The sequence below is a fragment of the Vipera berus genome (genome assembly GCF_964194415.1).
Source record: "Vipera berus genome assembly, chromosome: 13".
NCBI classification, from domain to species: domain Eukaryota; kingdom Metazoa; phylum Chordata; class Lepidosauria; order Squamata; family Viperidae; genus Vipera; species Vipera berus.
The window spans coordinates 1,613,518-1,627,381 of NC_138216.1; the positions used below are offsets into that span (position 1 = coordinate 1,613,518).

The 13,864-nt window shown below is 44.6% G+C and overlaps 1 protein-coding gene across 3 annotated transcripts in view; it reads right to left on the reverse strand.

Moving 5' to 3' along the window:
• CHLSN (cholesin) overlaps positions 1 to 13,864 on the reverse strand; it is a 66,646-nt gene that overhangs the window by 40,236 nt on the left and 12,546 nt on the right. The gene's annotated exons all lie outside the window — the stretch shown is intronic.

Here is a 13,864-nt window from a genome sequence, read left to right on the forward strand (position 1 = left end):
CCAGTCCCTACATGTGCTCACTCTCTTTTCTTCCAGAGCCATCTTTCTGTCTGGCTCTCCTCTTCAATAAACTGCAACCTTCTTTCTAAAGCAGTCGCCATGTTGTTTATTCCTGGCTTGGACTGAACCATGATAAAGACTTTTCCTTCAACATACGAAAGGGACCTAAAGCAAGATGGAGCGACATCAGAAAATACGGCGGGCCCGACTGGCAAAATGAAGCTCAGGACCGTACAGGTTGAAAACAGGCGGACGGGGCCTTCATCCTGCAGTGGATGGACAATGACGAGGTTGATGAGGATGAGGATGTAATAAACATTCAAATGTGTTTGGAAAGGAATTGCAGCCAGGGAAGATTAGCCCTGATGAGCATAGCTCAGGGTTTATTTTCCCATAATTTCCAGCTGGAAATTAGGACTCTGTATCACAAGATTTCCACATGGAAGAGTACGGGCTTCATTGAGTATAAACATCCTGAGTACCAGATTTTTTTTATTTTTTTTTTAAAAAAGCACATATTCCCTGTTATGCATTCAATTCCAGGAAGAGCACCTACAAAAGCGGATATTCACACATACACACAAATACAGGCACAGAAATAGCATCCCATCAGAGTTCCATTTTCAGGAACTTCGTGTAACAAGCCAAAACATCAAGCCAAGGTTGATCTGGGTCATTTTTAATTAATTGGAGCCTGACGCAACCACAATTCCTGCTTCTATCTCGTTGTGCAATGAAACAAACTGTGTTTAGTTTTAAAAAAAATCATTTGCTTTTATTTGTTCACCAAGGAGAAAAGAAGTTGAAAGACCCAGAGATTCACTGCAGCCTGATCACCATAATCCAAAGCAACGTTTGCTGGGGATGATGGGATCTGTCATTCAGAAACCCAGGGCCCCTTGCAGAAGATTTTGTCCTCCGGACAGTCTCAGCTAGCAAGCGAATGCAGGGAGGATGGAAAGAACTAAGCTGCAAACGTTATTTATTTATTCCTCTCCAAGAAAATAGAGCATTTCCCCCCCCCCCCCATTTTGGCAAAGTGTTTCAGAGTTCAAAGAGTTTAGTTCTCCCAAAGCGCCCCCTTGTGGTTAACTGGAGAATGGCACACAAGGCAACGCCACTGCCTTTATTCTACAATCATCCCCAAAGTTAACTGGCATTTGCTGAGCTGGCTAGCTTAGCCCGGTGATGGCTCAGACAAGCAGAAAAGCTCATTTTCCAGCAGCAAAAGCATCAGGGACAGACTGCTGAACAGGGCACTTTTTATGGCAGGGAACACAGAGGGCTTATAGGAGTTGCTTTTTTTTTGGGTTAACTAAAGAAAAAGGCTTAATCGGTGAATCTGAATAAGTTAGAAGCTCTCTTAGGTTTCACCAAGATCAGAAGTTGAGCACCACTTAAAGGTATATGGGGTATCCGGGCAGATTTTAGCCTATTTCCCTTCAACCAATGTGGCCTTGTGTGTCTCTGCAAACTAGCTCTACCCTTTTGCGCAGAAACAAAAGAGGAAGGTGAGAATCGGAGACTTGAGAATTGCAATAAGGGTCCATCAACCACAGGAGCCTCCGAAGCTGGAGCTTCTCCACCAAGAGAAGAAGATCAGGGTTTGTTAGATAGGCACCCAAAAGGTCAAGCCAGTGGTGTAACCAGAATTTAGTTTGTAGGCTAGGCGACTGTGATAAAACATAGAACAATAGGGTTTGAGGGACCTTGGAGGTCTTCTAGTCCAACCCCTTGCTCAAGCAGGGCACACTACCAGGGGTAGTGTGGCTCTTTTATGACTCGTGGACTTCAACTCCCAGAATTCCTGAGCCAGCCAGCCAGGAGTTGAAGTTGAGTTGAAGTCCACGAGTCATAAAAGAGGCAAGGTTGCCTACCCCAGACAATCTTTCTTGAAAACCTCCAACGATGAAGCGCCTGCAGGTTCTGGAGGCAAGTCGTTCCACTGGTTAATTGTTAAATTTCTCCTTAGTTCTAGGCTGGTTCTCTCCTTGACAAGGTCCCATTTGTTGCTTCTTGTCCTGCCCTCGGGTGCTTTGGAGAATAAACTGAACTCCCTTTCTCTTTGTCAACAACCCCTCAAATATTGGAAGAGTTTTATCAGAAAGTGGCAACAGAGAGGCAGGATTGATAACAGGACAGCAAGGGACGATGACATCTGAAAATTTGAAAAGAAAGAAGAAAATAAAGATTTCAAAAGAAATTTGAAAATAAAGGGGCTCGTTTTCATGATACTAGGTCCTCCAGACCTCTTGATCAACCAAAGACAAGGAATTTAGTTAATTCTTCCATACAAGCCACCGTAGCACTTCAAGGGCTAAACATCTGGTCCTGGGAAATGGAATTTCAAACATCGGAAAATAGAGAATACACATAAAGGGCTTTTTTTTTCTTTCCTAAGAGAGAAGCCACTGGATGGCCTCACACGCTCAAAAATATATAGCTAAACACTACTTTTCTGTTTTGGAGCACCAAAATATGCCTCGGCTTAAGTCAACTTTAAAGTCACGTGGTCGAGCCCTTTTCGCCCGCAATGGAGGCAACGTGTATGGTTTGAATTATGTGAAACCAAGCTCCTGTTCCTTAAAGAACTATAGGTTTTCTGTAAGCCTGACGAGCTGGGTAATTGGAAACGTCACCAGCTCTACAGGAAGTAGCCCCGTGGAAATTATTTGCCGTTCAACAGCCGTTATCTTTCAATCTCACCCTAAAGGAAGCTTCAGCCTCTCACATCTTCAGAGCTTTTTCCCTTCGCTGGTAAGTTATCAACTTTTTTCAAATCAAATCAAATCTTTATTACGGTCCTGTATTTATCCATTTTTCTACCCCACAAAAGCCCCAATGTATTGTGAAAGAAAACCACTTCATATCCAGATACTTCTCCTTTTTGTAATACATTCAAAACAGAATCGTAAAATATACGAAAATATGTATCTGGAAAACGGTGCTGCGAAAAAGCAAAAAGGGTTTTGTTTCTTTCTCCAAGTCTGTTAGAATAATTTTGCAAAGCGTAAAGAAAGGGTTAGGTAGTTCCTGGGTGATCAAGAAGCCACACGAGAAATAATCTTTTACTAAAGTGAAATATTGATGTTTGGGGCACAAAGCAGGAATTACACCCAGCCCAGATCTCAAATGCAGCATTGTTGACGTTCTTTCATTATCTATTTCTAAATTAGTTTCCGTAAAAATAACCATTCCTAAACTAAATTATTAGTGTAATAATTTCTATCTTTTTGCCTGTGTGAAGCCTGGCCTTAGGTTTTCCTAGGAAAGATTAATCAAGCATCTACTACAGGGGTGTCCAATCTGTGAACTTCAATTCCCAGAATTCCACAACCAGTCATGCTGACCGGATAATTCTGGGAGTTGAAGTCCACAAGCCTTAAAAGTTGCCAAGATTGGACACCCCTACTCTACTACTAAGAATGATGAGCATGTTTGCTCTGCGCACTTAAAACAATGTCAAGTAATCATGAGCAGCTAGCAACGCACCTTTTGATTATGCGCAAAGTTGTTGGGGGTGAATGCAACTTTTATTTTCTGTAGCAAAACGGGGCACGAAAAAGAGCAATTTATTAAAAAAAAAGCAGCCTTAGTTCCTAAAATGATCGTTATTAGACAGTCATGTGATTTGGAAGGCTTGAAGTCATCAGTTCCAAAACTAGATCTTCTGATCTAAGTGTCTGTGGTAAACACGAATAAATCATTTCAGTCTTTTGGAGGGAGTTGCAAGGCAATATTTGTCATCCTTCTTGAGCGTTGCAGAGAACAGTCTGACTAATGGAATAACAGAATAACAGTTGGAAGGGACCTTGGAGGTCTTCTAGTCCAACCCCCTGCTCAGGGAGGAAGCCCTATACCATTTCAGACAAAGGTTGTCCAGTCTCTTCTTAAAAACTTCCAGTGTTGGAGCACCCACAACTTCTGGAGGCAAGCAGTTCCACTGGTTAATTGTTCTAACTGTCAGGAAATTTCTCCTTAGTTCCAGGTTGCTTCTCTTCCTGATTAGTTTCCATCCATTGCAGGGGTCTTCAAACTTGGCCCTTTTATGACTCATGGACTTCAACTCCCAGAATTCCTCAGCCAGCATGCCTGGCTGAGAAATTCTGGGAGTTGAAGTCCATGAGTCATAAAAGGGCCGAGTTTGAAGACCTCTGATCCATTGTTTCTTGTCCTGCTATCAGGTGTTTTGGAGAAGAGGATGACACCCACCCACCCACTTCTTTGTGGCAGCCCCTGAAATATCGGAAGACTGCTATCATGTCACCCCACTCCTTCTTTTCATTAAACTAGACATGCCCAATTCCTGCAACCGTTCTTAGTATGTTTTGCCTCCAGCCCCCAAATCATCTTTGTTGCTCTTCTCTGCACTCTTTCCAAAGTCTCAACATCTTTTTTATAATGAAGCAGTGTACGGAAAACAACAAAGTGATAAATCATAAGACACAATAGGAGAAGGTAGTAAATATCCTTAGGCATAAGACAGTGCTGTAGGAATTGGGTGTTTAGCAGAGTGACGGAATGGGGGGGAGGGGGGGAACTGTCTTTGTGTCTAGTTGTTGTCGCCACAGTTGAGCAACACTGTCCTAAACTTTGAAGGCCAAAATCCCATAGGATGCATTCCAACTTGTAATTCATCTCTAATCAATAATCCCCAAGTAAGAAATTTTCACATTCCGCTCCTTTAATTAGCTCCTTGCACCCTGAGCAGCTTCTGAACGGCCTTCCTTTTCGAAGCCGGCAGTCGGGTGATGCCTCGAGAAGACGCAGAGAACCACAGAGGAATGCAAGGCGAGGTGCCATGGGGAGGGGTGGGAAGCGGAAAATTTTCTCCAGCTTTATATATATATATTTGCAGCCAGCTTTTCTGTTTGCAAACCAACAAATAAAAAATAAAAATGCATGGTTTCCAGAATCAATACGAAACCACAGTTCTAAAGTAGTGGATCCATCAAAGTGAACCGTTTCTCATTTTGAGAATAACTGGATTTTAAATTTGAGTTATTTTAAGAATAACTTGGCTCCAAGGTCCACTTCCAACTCTGTTATTCTGTATTCTAAGTATACGGAGGGAAGCAAATATTTATGTTAGGGTATCCAAGATGTTTCTCTGGGCTAATAAAATTCTGTACCTATATAAATGCAGCACAAAAGGTGCCGGGGGCGTAAGCTAGCACCGCTATTCTGTGCTCATCGGATAAGGTGGATTCAGGCTTAGGACCCCATGATTGGCTTAATGACCTTGGTGACTCATTTAACAATTGTTGTAAAAGCAGTTGTAACACTGAGTCCGTTCCTGTGGGGGCACCACTGCAATGACTTACTGCCAAAATTCCGAGCTCCAATGCGGTCATAAATTAAGGGCAATCTGGATTGCATGCCAGGGAACAAACTTAAAAGAAACTCCTGTTTGAGATTTGGAGACGGATGGAAAAACTACTTTTTATGCAACATGGGGGGGGGGGGAATCGAAAGCCCAAAGCTGACAAAAGCCAGCTGTTCCTCAGGGAATAGAGCTTCTTCTGGTGAGGGTGGTTTAGTTTTAATCTTGCATTGTCTTGTGTTCGGGTGTTTGGGGAAGCTGCTTTGAGCGTGATCAGACAGGACAGCCTGCATATTGTAGCACAGCCATCAAATGTGACCTCTCCGTAGCAGATTTTCAAAATAGGTTTTTTTTGTTTTGTTTTTTTAAAAAAAGCTGGCACGAAGCTTGGGCAGTTAGAACAGATAAGTAAAATATGCTGTCGAGTACTCAGGAAAACACCACATGGCATTCAATGCAAAATGCTCGTCCTTACTGCAGCACAACAAACAAACAAGCCACAACGAATATTGGCAACCCGTTTGCTTCTCAGGAAGGAGATGAATATCTCCGTTGGGATGGTGATATGGCACTTTGAAGGGGGGGGGCTTATAAAATGAGACAGGCTGCATTTACTGCGGTCATTTGTTGCAGGAAAAAAAGAATCCTTTCATGTTTTTATTTGCTTAAAAGGAAATGTGATGCTTTTCCAGGGCAACAGAATCATGATGGGAGCAAATGATTGAGCCATTATCCTTTTTTTTTTTTGCCAGTGTCACCTAAAGAAACCCTTAACTTTAGGAATTTATAACTGCCATCAGCCTACACGCCCAGGTACACGGTTAGCAACTAAGGGCATAAGCAGATAAAAGCTAAATTACCTTTAAAAGAAAAGCACTCACAGTCTATGAGGAGGCCTGGGGCGTGTTTAAAATCCTAAGGACCCAAAAGTAATGCTAAAATTCTTTTATTGTAAGATAGTTTTTTGTATAGATATTTTTTTTACTATTGTTCTGACACCTCAATGGTCAACACGGAAAGCCATACAGATTACATGGCCTGGAAGGATAATATCCTATTTAAAGTATCTGTACCACTGGGATGTAAAGATCACACCAATGTAGTACAGGCAGTCCTCGACTTACAACCACAATTAAGCCCCAAATGTATGTTGCTAAGTGAATTTTGCCCCATTTTACAACCTTTCTTGCCGCGATTGTTAAGTGAATCACTTAACGATCTTGAATTAGTCACATGTTGTTAAATGAATCTGGCTTCCCCGTGGACTCTGCTTCTCAGAAGGTCGCAAAAGGGGATCACAGTGACCCCAGGATGCTGCGACCGTCATAAATGTGAGTCGGTTGCCATGTATCTAAAATTTGATCGAGGGATCACAGGGATGTTGCCATGGTCATTAGGTGTGAAAATGGGTCAAGTCACTTTTTCCAGTCCTTTTTTTCCCCAAGCCGTCACTAAATGAACCGTCGAAAGTCGAGGATAGTCACAGAAGCAGAGAGGACAAGGAAGAATAAATTTCACTCTTCCAGGATCCATGCCCTGTTCCTGCGAACGGCGCTCTGACGAGGCTCTTTTTCATTTAAACACGAAACACAAAACATCAATTTGGAGCCTGGAAATAGAATTTATATAAATTGCCTACAGCAAGGAAGGCGGAGCCAGCACTTCTCAACTTTAAGATGCTTGGACTTCAACTCCCAGAATTCCCCAGCCAGCATGGCGATGCTGGCTGGGGAATTCTGGGAGTTGAAGTCCACGCATCTTAAAAGTTGACCAGGTTGAGAAACACTGACCTAGTCTATATATTTCTAAATAAACTTTCTTTTTGGGGGGTGGGGATATGGCCCATAACTCTACTGTCTTCATTTAGGCTTCTTCAGAAATATACTGGACATTTTCCCTCCCGGAGCACAGACTTCCCTGGTTTATTGTGACTTCACCTCCTTTAAAAATATCCCCTTCTCTTCTCTTTACAGCTCCTGCAGGGCCCACTGCCCTCCCTAAAAATGCTCCCGCATAACATGACCTGGATGAACTACCCGAGCCTGAGCAAAGATTCCTCCACCAACTTCGAAGAGATTATATTTGCCCAACAAGTCATCTCGAGGTTCATGCACGCCTACATTGCCTTCTTTGTGCCAACGGGTTTATTAGCCGGCATGGCTATCCTGGCCATTTGCATCCAGAATTATCGGCGTCACGTCCTGGACAAAGTAGACATCCTGTTTTTTTCCCAGACGGTCAGCAACGTCTTCCTCGTCCTTTTATCGCTCACCATCGCCGTGCGGCCGGCTTATCTCCAAGTGTCCTACTTGGCCTGCGGGACGCTGTCGTTCTTTTTCAACCTGGGTTATTTCTCTTCTCAGCTCCTCCTCCTCGTAACCATCCTCAGCCTTTTGCTTAGCAGACGCCCTCCCCAAAGTGCTCTGATTGGCAAGGCGCACCAGAGCCCAAAGGTGTGTGCCGGTTTTGTCCTGGTGTGCGGTTTCTGCGCCGCCTTGATGCTGAGCGCCCTGCTGGGCATCGAAAATTACCAGGAAGAAACGGTCTGCCAGCTGGATCCCCTGTTCGCCTGGCCCGAATATGAGATCGTTAAATTCACCTTGGGGTTCTGCGCACCGTCCTTGGCGGCGCTGCTGTTCTCTACCCTGTCATTCGTGAAAGAGACTCAGCCAGGCAGATACTCCTCCAGAAAAAACAGCCAGCCCCGTTTGCCAGTTCTGGCTATCACGGCAAGCATGTTGGCGTGCCGCCTGTTTTATAACATCCTGATCCTGGCCAGGACCGGCTTGAAGATCAAGGGAGAGGCAGGGAGTGCTCGGAACGAGCTGATCATGAATATAGCAGAGGTGGTTTTGTTCTGCGAAAGCTGCGCTAGTTTGGTGATGCTCCTCTTCCTGCATCCCCCTTACAGGGCCACCCTGCTGAACACTCTTAAAAATCTCACAGCCAGTTGCAGGAGGGGACGGGGCGGCAACCGGGCCCTTGAAATTCAAGAGAACCAAACTGGACTTTCTGAAATGTGCTGATGCGACGGCCCGAAATATTAAGCCTTTTGCAGAACTGAGCCTCAGCTGACGTGAAGAAAAACAGAAGCTGAATGTTTTCCTGGTTCGTCAGCTGCGGGGGGGGAAAAAAAAAGATGGATGTTTTTCTCAAGGCGGGGGGGGGGGGAATCTGGAGGACTACCGTCCCCATAACTCTGCCCATGTTTTGCTCCTACAGGCCTGATCGATGGACAGCAGGCTGCGCAATTATGTGAACAAACAGGACTTTGGAAGAAAAAAAACCTGCCCACCTTTAAATTCTGTGTAATCAGGGTTTTTTGTGGGGGAGGGGGCGGCATGTGAGTTTTTGAAGTTTACAGAAGGGCTGTTTTCAGGATCAATAATGAAAGGTGAGCCTCAGAAAGAGAAAGGTGATTTGCTGAAAGTGACCACTTCTTTTAAAATCTCGCGATTGGGAAGGGTCAGGCGCCACCAGGAACTCTAGATTCCCCCAGCCCGTTAAAAACAGCCCTTTTCCTTTATTCAATGAGCATTGATAACTTTGTTTAAATAAGGTAAATACAGGTAGTCCTCAACTTTACAGCAGTTCGTTTAGTTCAAAATTACAACGGCATTGGGAAAAAAGTGACTTATGACCGTTTTTCACACTTACGACGGTTGCGGCATCCTCAGGGTCACGTGACCAAAATTCAGACTGTTGGCAACTGACTCATATTTCTGACGGTCGCAGTGTCCTGGGCTCACATGATCCCCTTTTGCAAAGTCAATGGGCAAGAAGCCAGATTCGCTTAAGCACACTTTTTGTGAGCTTAACAACTGCAGCGATTCACTTAACAAAATGTGGCGACTGAAAGGTCATCAAATGGGACAAAACTCGGTTCACAGATGTCTCCCTTAGCAACATAAATTCTGGGCTCCACTGTCGTTGCTGGAAATAAGTCTCAGCCAGGCTGTGAAAGCATCCAGCTTTTGAAATCTGAGCAGGCAGAAAACGGGCCATCTTCGAAAAGACGTTGCAGCTCGGAGGAGGTATGGAGTCAAGAGCATTGGAAAAGGAGCTAAGACTTAACCACACACCACAAAAGGACACCCGTGTTTGCCAGCACAAAGCAAACAGCTCGACAACTAGAGAATGTGGACTGCGGTGTCAACGGCAAAAGAAGAATCTTGTTTGCAGAGGGACGGGGAGGAAGGACGTGGCTCTTGCAAAGAAATGGCAGGCCTGGAAATTCCGTTCTCGGTGAACGAGAACAGGCTGGGGTGCTCAATGGCTAAATTCTAGCCCCGGGCTTGAGTGATGGGACGAAGACGAGATGAAATAAGCTACGGAGAAAGGATGAGGCCCAGTAAAGGTGCCTAGGACCTCTTGATGGCACTTCGGATGTTTAAAAAAATGGATGGGAAACAAGAAATTACGCCAGGATTTACGGATAGGAAAAAACCCAAAGATGATAAGGACGATAGTTCCTTCATTTAATAAAGCAGGGCTCTCCAAACTGGGCAACTTTTAAGACTTGTGGACTTCAACTCCCAGAATTCCCCCGGCCAGCACGTAGACAGCTGGAAATTCAACCACAGAAAAAAGGGATCAAAACCATTCTTTTTTTCTTTACTGCAAATAATGCCCGGCTTCTATTTTTTTGTTTCTCGCTTCTCTCCCTCCACTATGTACCTTAAATAGTTCAGTAAATATTACAGATCCAGTTGACACAGTCCTTAGTGCCAATCTGCCTACTATTAGAAAATACACACACACGAGAGAGAGAGAGAGAGAGAGAGAGAGAGAGAGAGAGAGAGAGAGAGAGAGAGAGAGAGAGAGAGAGGAGGGAGGGAGGGAGGGAGGGAGGGAGGGAGGGAGGGAGGGAGGGAGGGAGGGAGGGAGAGAGAGAGAGAGAATTCTCTCCTCCCCATGGAAAGAAAAAAAATAAAATTTGAATTTTGGTTGCAAAAAAAGAGGAAAAGAGTCAGAATGAATCCTTTAAATTCCTAACCCTATTAGGACTCTCGAGGGACCAATGCTTCTTTAAAGGTTGGCTTTTCCACAAATTCTTTTGCCTGACATCGTTCCTTAGTCCCAGCTAAAATGTAATCCAAATAAATGCAAAAGGCTATCAATTCTCATGCAAGGGGAGATCTTAGGCCTGCGGTGTAGTATGTGTGCAGGCCACGAGGGGGTCTGGAGCACTAAAAGCTTGTCAGAAAAATATAGTGTAGTTCAATTAGCAAAATCCTGCCTCTGCTTCCGAGATGTGGTGATGATGCAGACAACTAGCAAGACAAAGATATGTGAAGAAGGTGCTGGTTAGAATTTCTGATATGCATAAAATAAAGATTAAAAAGAAATTAACAGGGCAGGAATTAATACGCTTTTGCTACCTTAAGATCCCATTTAGATTTAAGCTTCTGCTTTATTCTTCGTTGCCCAACAAATTACAAAGAATGGACTTCTGTGCATGCCAATATGACATGACTTTTCAGTGGTCACACACACATCCTAATCATTTTTTTAGCAAGCACAAATAGGATTTTAGAAACTTCTTGGTTCGAAGAGGAGGAGGAGGAGGAGGAGGAAGAGGAGGAGGAGGAGAGCCTACAATTCAGCTTATTTTTCTTCCTGGAGCAATTAAGGAAATGTAATTTAACCCATGAGCTAAACTGGGGGAAAAACTCTCTCATAAGATGAGTGAGAATTACTAGACTAAGTACAGAGATAGCCCACTGAGCTCACATTATCTCTTTACCTGGAGCCTCTGTTCTTTTAATATCCCATTTTTCCTGCAGATGTCTGGACCGTTAAATATCTGGGCAGACAGGGCTTAAATTTCAATGGGCCTGGAGATCAGCAAAGCAAGCCGGCTATTGTCTTCCACGCCCATCACTATGGCCAATTAGGTGTCATTTTATATTGCAAAGCCACATCAAATATACACCGATTAGTAAAAAGAAGCAGGGGTGGGGGGCGCCTTTACTTTCTAATCCAAAACAATGGATGCCTTTAATATGCATTATTTTTTGTCTTCTTAAAGGATTTTATTAGAAAGTAAAATGAGTCACAGGCAGTCCTCAATTTATGACCACAACTGAGCACAAAGTTTCCATTGCTAAGCCAGACAGTTAAGTGAGTGCTGCTCCATTTTACGACCTTTCTTGCCAGAGCGATTAAGGTAATCCCTGCAATTGTTAAGTTAGTAACCTGGCTGTTACATGATTCTGGCTTCCCCATTGACTTTGTTCGCCAGAGGGTCACAAAAGGGGATCACCTGATCCCGGGACACTGCAATGGTCATAAACACGAGTCAGTTGCCACGTGTCTGAATTTTGATCAGGTGACCACAGGGATGCTGTTACAGCTGTAAGTGTGAAAGACATGAAAGAGGTACAAAAGTTGGATATTTTAGTGTCCCTGAACGATGGTTTTTGAAGTTCTTCTGAAGCTTCTCAAGCATCTCAACAAGAATGAAATTTAACAGTACAAACTGTACTGGATATCAGGCCCTTTCCATTACCAATTTTTCTTCTACAACGGGTAGCAAGCCAAAATATTTTGGATGTGGCCACGGTTCAACTAGGATAGAAGTTCAGGTCCAACCTGCCAAGACAGTGTGTTGCAGAATTGTGTCCAGAGTGTTGAAAAAAAAGAACACAGCTTTCAGAGGGAAGCATTTCGTGGCAGGCCGAGGAGCAGGGAAAGGGTTTCAAAAAAAGCAGGAATCTTCACATCACAGATTGGGGAACATTTAGCTTCCTTCACAATGGATACATATAATGGAAACTATACAGGGTTTTAATCAAAATAAAACACTCTTGAGGCACCTTAAAAGGCTAACAAATGTAACATTGTGTAAGCTTTCCTAGATCTTGGTCAACCAAAAGCTGACGCAATATACAACGTTCGTTGTATATATGGCGACTTCTCTGAAATTGCATTAACCAACCAGGGGGTGCCCAAGCTTGGCCCCTTTAAGACCGGTGGACTACAACTCCCAGAATTCCCTAGCCAGCATTGGCTGGAGAATTCTGGGAGTTGTAGCCCGCCAATCTTAAAGGGGCCAAGCTTGGACTATAGCCAGAGGATGACAAATTTAATTTTAAAATTTTAATTGAAGCCTAAAGGGGGGAGATGGAAGGGGAGTGGGCTTCGTCCACAGATTTTGCAAATATTGTCGCTCCTTAGACCAGTGGCTCTCAACCTTTTCTTCCCCACAGCCCCCCTTTAAATACCTTTTATGGCCACGGACCAAGGCCACGGACCCCCAAGTCTTAAGATTTAAATCATAACATCTTTTTCAAGTCTTCACAGACGCCCCCTCCCCCCGTGACGACATCACGGACACCCCCCCCAGGAGTCCATGGACCACAGGTTGAGAACCACCATCTTAGACTTTAAAAAGTCACTTTTAAAACAGAGAAAAAAGAAGAAAGGTAACTCTAGAAGTTGCTGAGGCTTCCCATCTTCCATCTTCTACCATCCTTCCAAATGGTGCATTAGAATACGGGGTGCTTTCCACCCTTTCTTTCACACACCCCCTTCCAAATCCTTCATCTGACTCTTTGTTTATGAATGTGGAGATAAGAAATGCCAACGACAGCTTAAGGAGCAAGACCTACCCAGGGGGGAATTGGGCTCTTTTTCTCTGAGCACCCCAAAGCTTCCTTTCCTTCTTGCACCCTGAGTTGCTTTTGTAAGTCCCTTCCATTTTTAGAGGCGGTTTGCAAGGAGGGGTGCAGTACAGTTTAGGCAACACAGGACCTCTCAGCTCCTGGAGACAGTTTGCAAAAAAGAAAACTAAACACAAAGCCAGGAGAGGCTATCCTCTTTTGGGGGATAGCCCAGATGTGGGCCACCTTAATGAAACTCCAGGAGTGGCGCCATTCTGGATCCTCACCTGAGGCTCTACCTGTGCATGAACGGGATCATAGGTGATAGAGCCCTAGGGCTGGGAGGGACTTCCGAGGTCTTCTAGTCCAACCCCTGCTCAAAGTAGACCTTAGACCATCTTGGTCAAGTGGTTCTCCAGTCTGTTTTTGAAAGCTTCCAGTGATGGGAGCACCTGCAACTCATTCCACGGATTAATTGTCCTCACTGTCAGAAAAGTTCTCCTTACTTCTAGCTTGAGATGGGTCCCGATGGGAAGACTTCCCATCACTAAAATTCTCACGGTGGGGTGAAAAGATGCATTTGCAACTGCCTTCCTGAGAAAGCTGAATTACTGAGCTGAAGGAGGGGGGGAGAGGGAGGGAGAGAGAGAGATTGACACGGCACAGTGAGAATGGAGCATCGTTGTCTCCAGAGGGAGCGCGAGAGAGATCTGTGCGGCGAGCCGGTGGCGTTATAGACTTGGCTGTCATTCCATTCGGAAACCAGGAATCAGCCCAGCTGCTCAACCTCCTTTTCCCACAGCCGGTGGATCGATCCCGGTTGAAGCAGCCACCAGGTGGGGGTCATGCCGCTGTCAGCTGGCTTCCTCCCCTGGCAGAGAAAGCCCCCATCCACCTGCTGCATCAGGATTTAGAAAGGGGGGGGCACCGGGGCCTG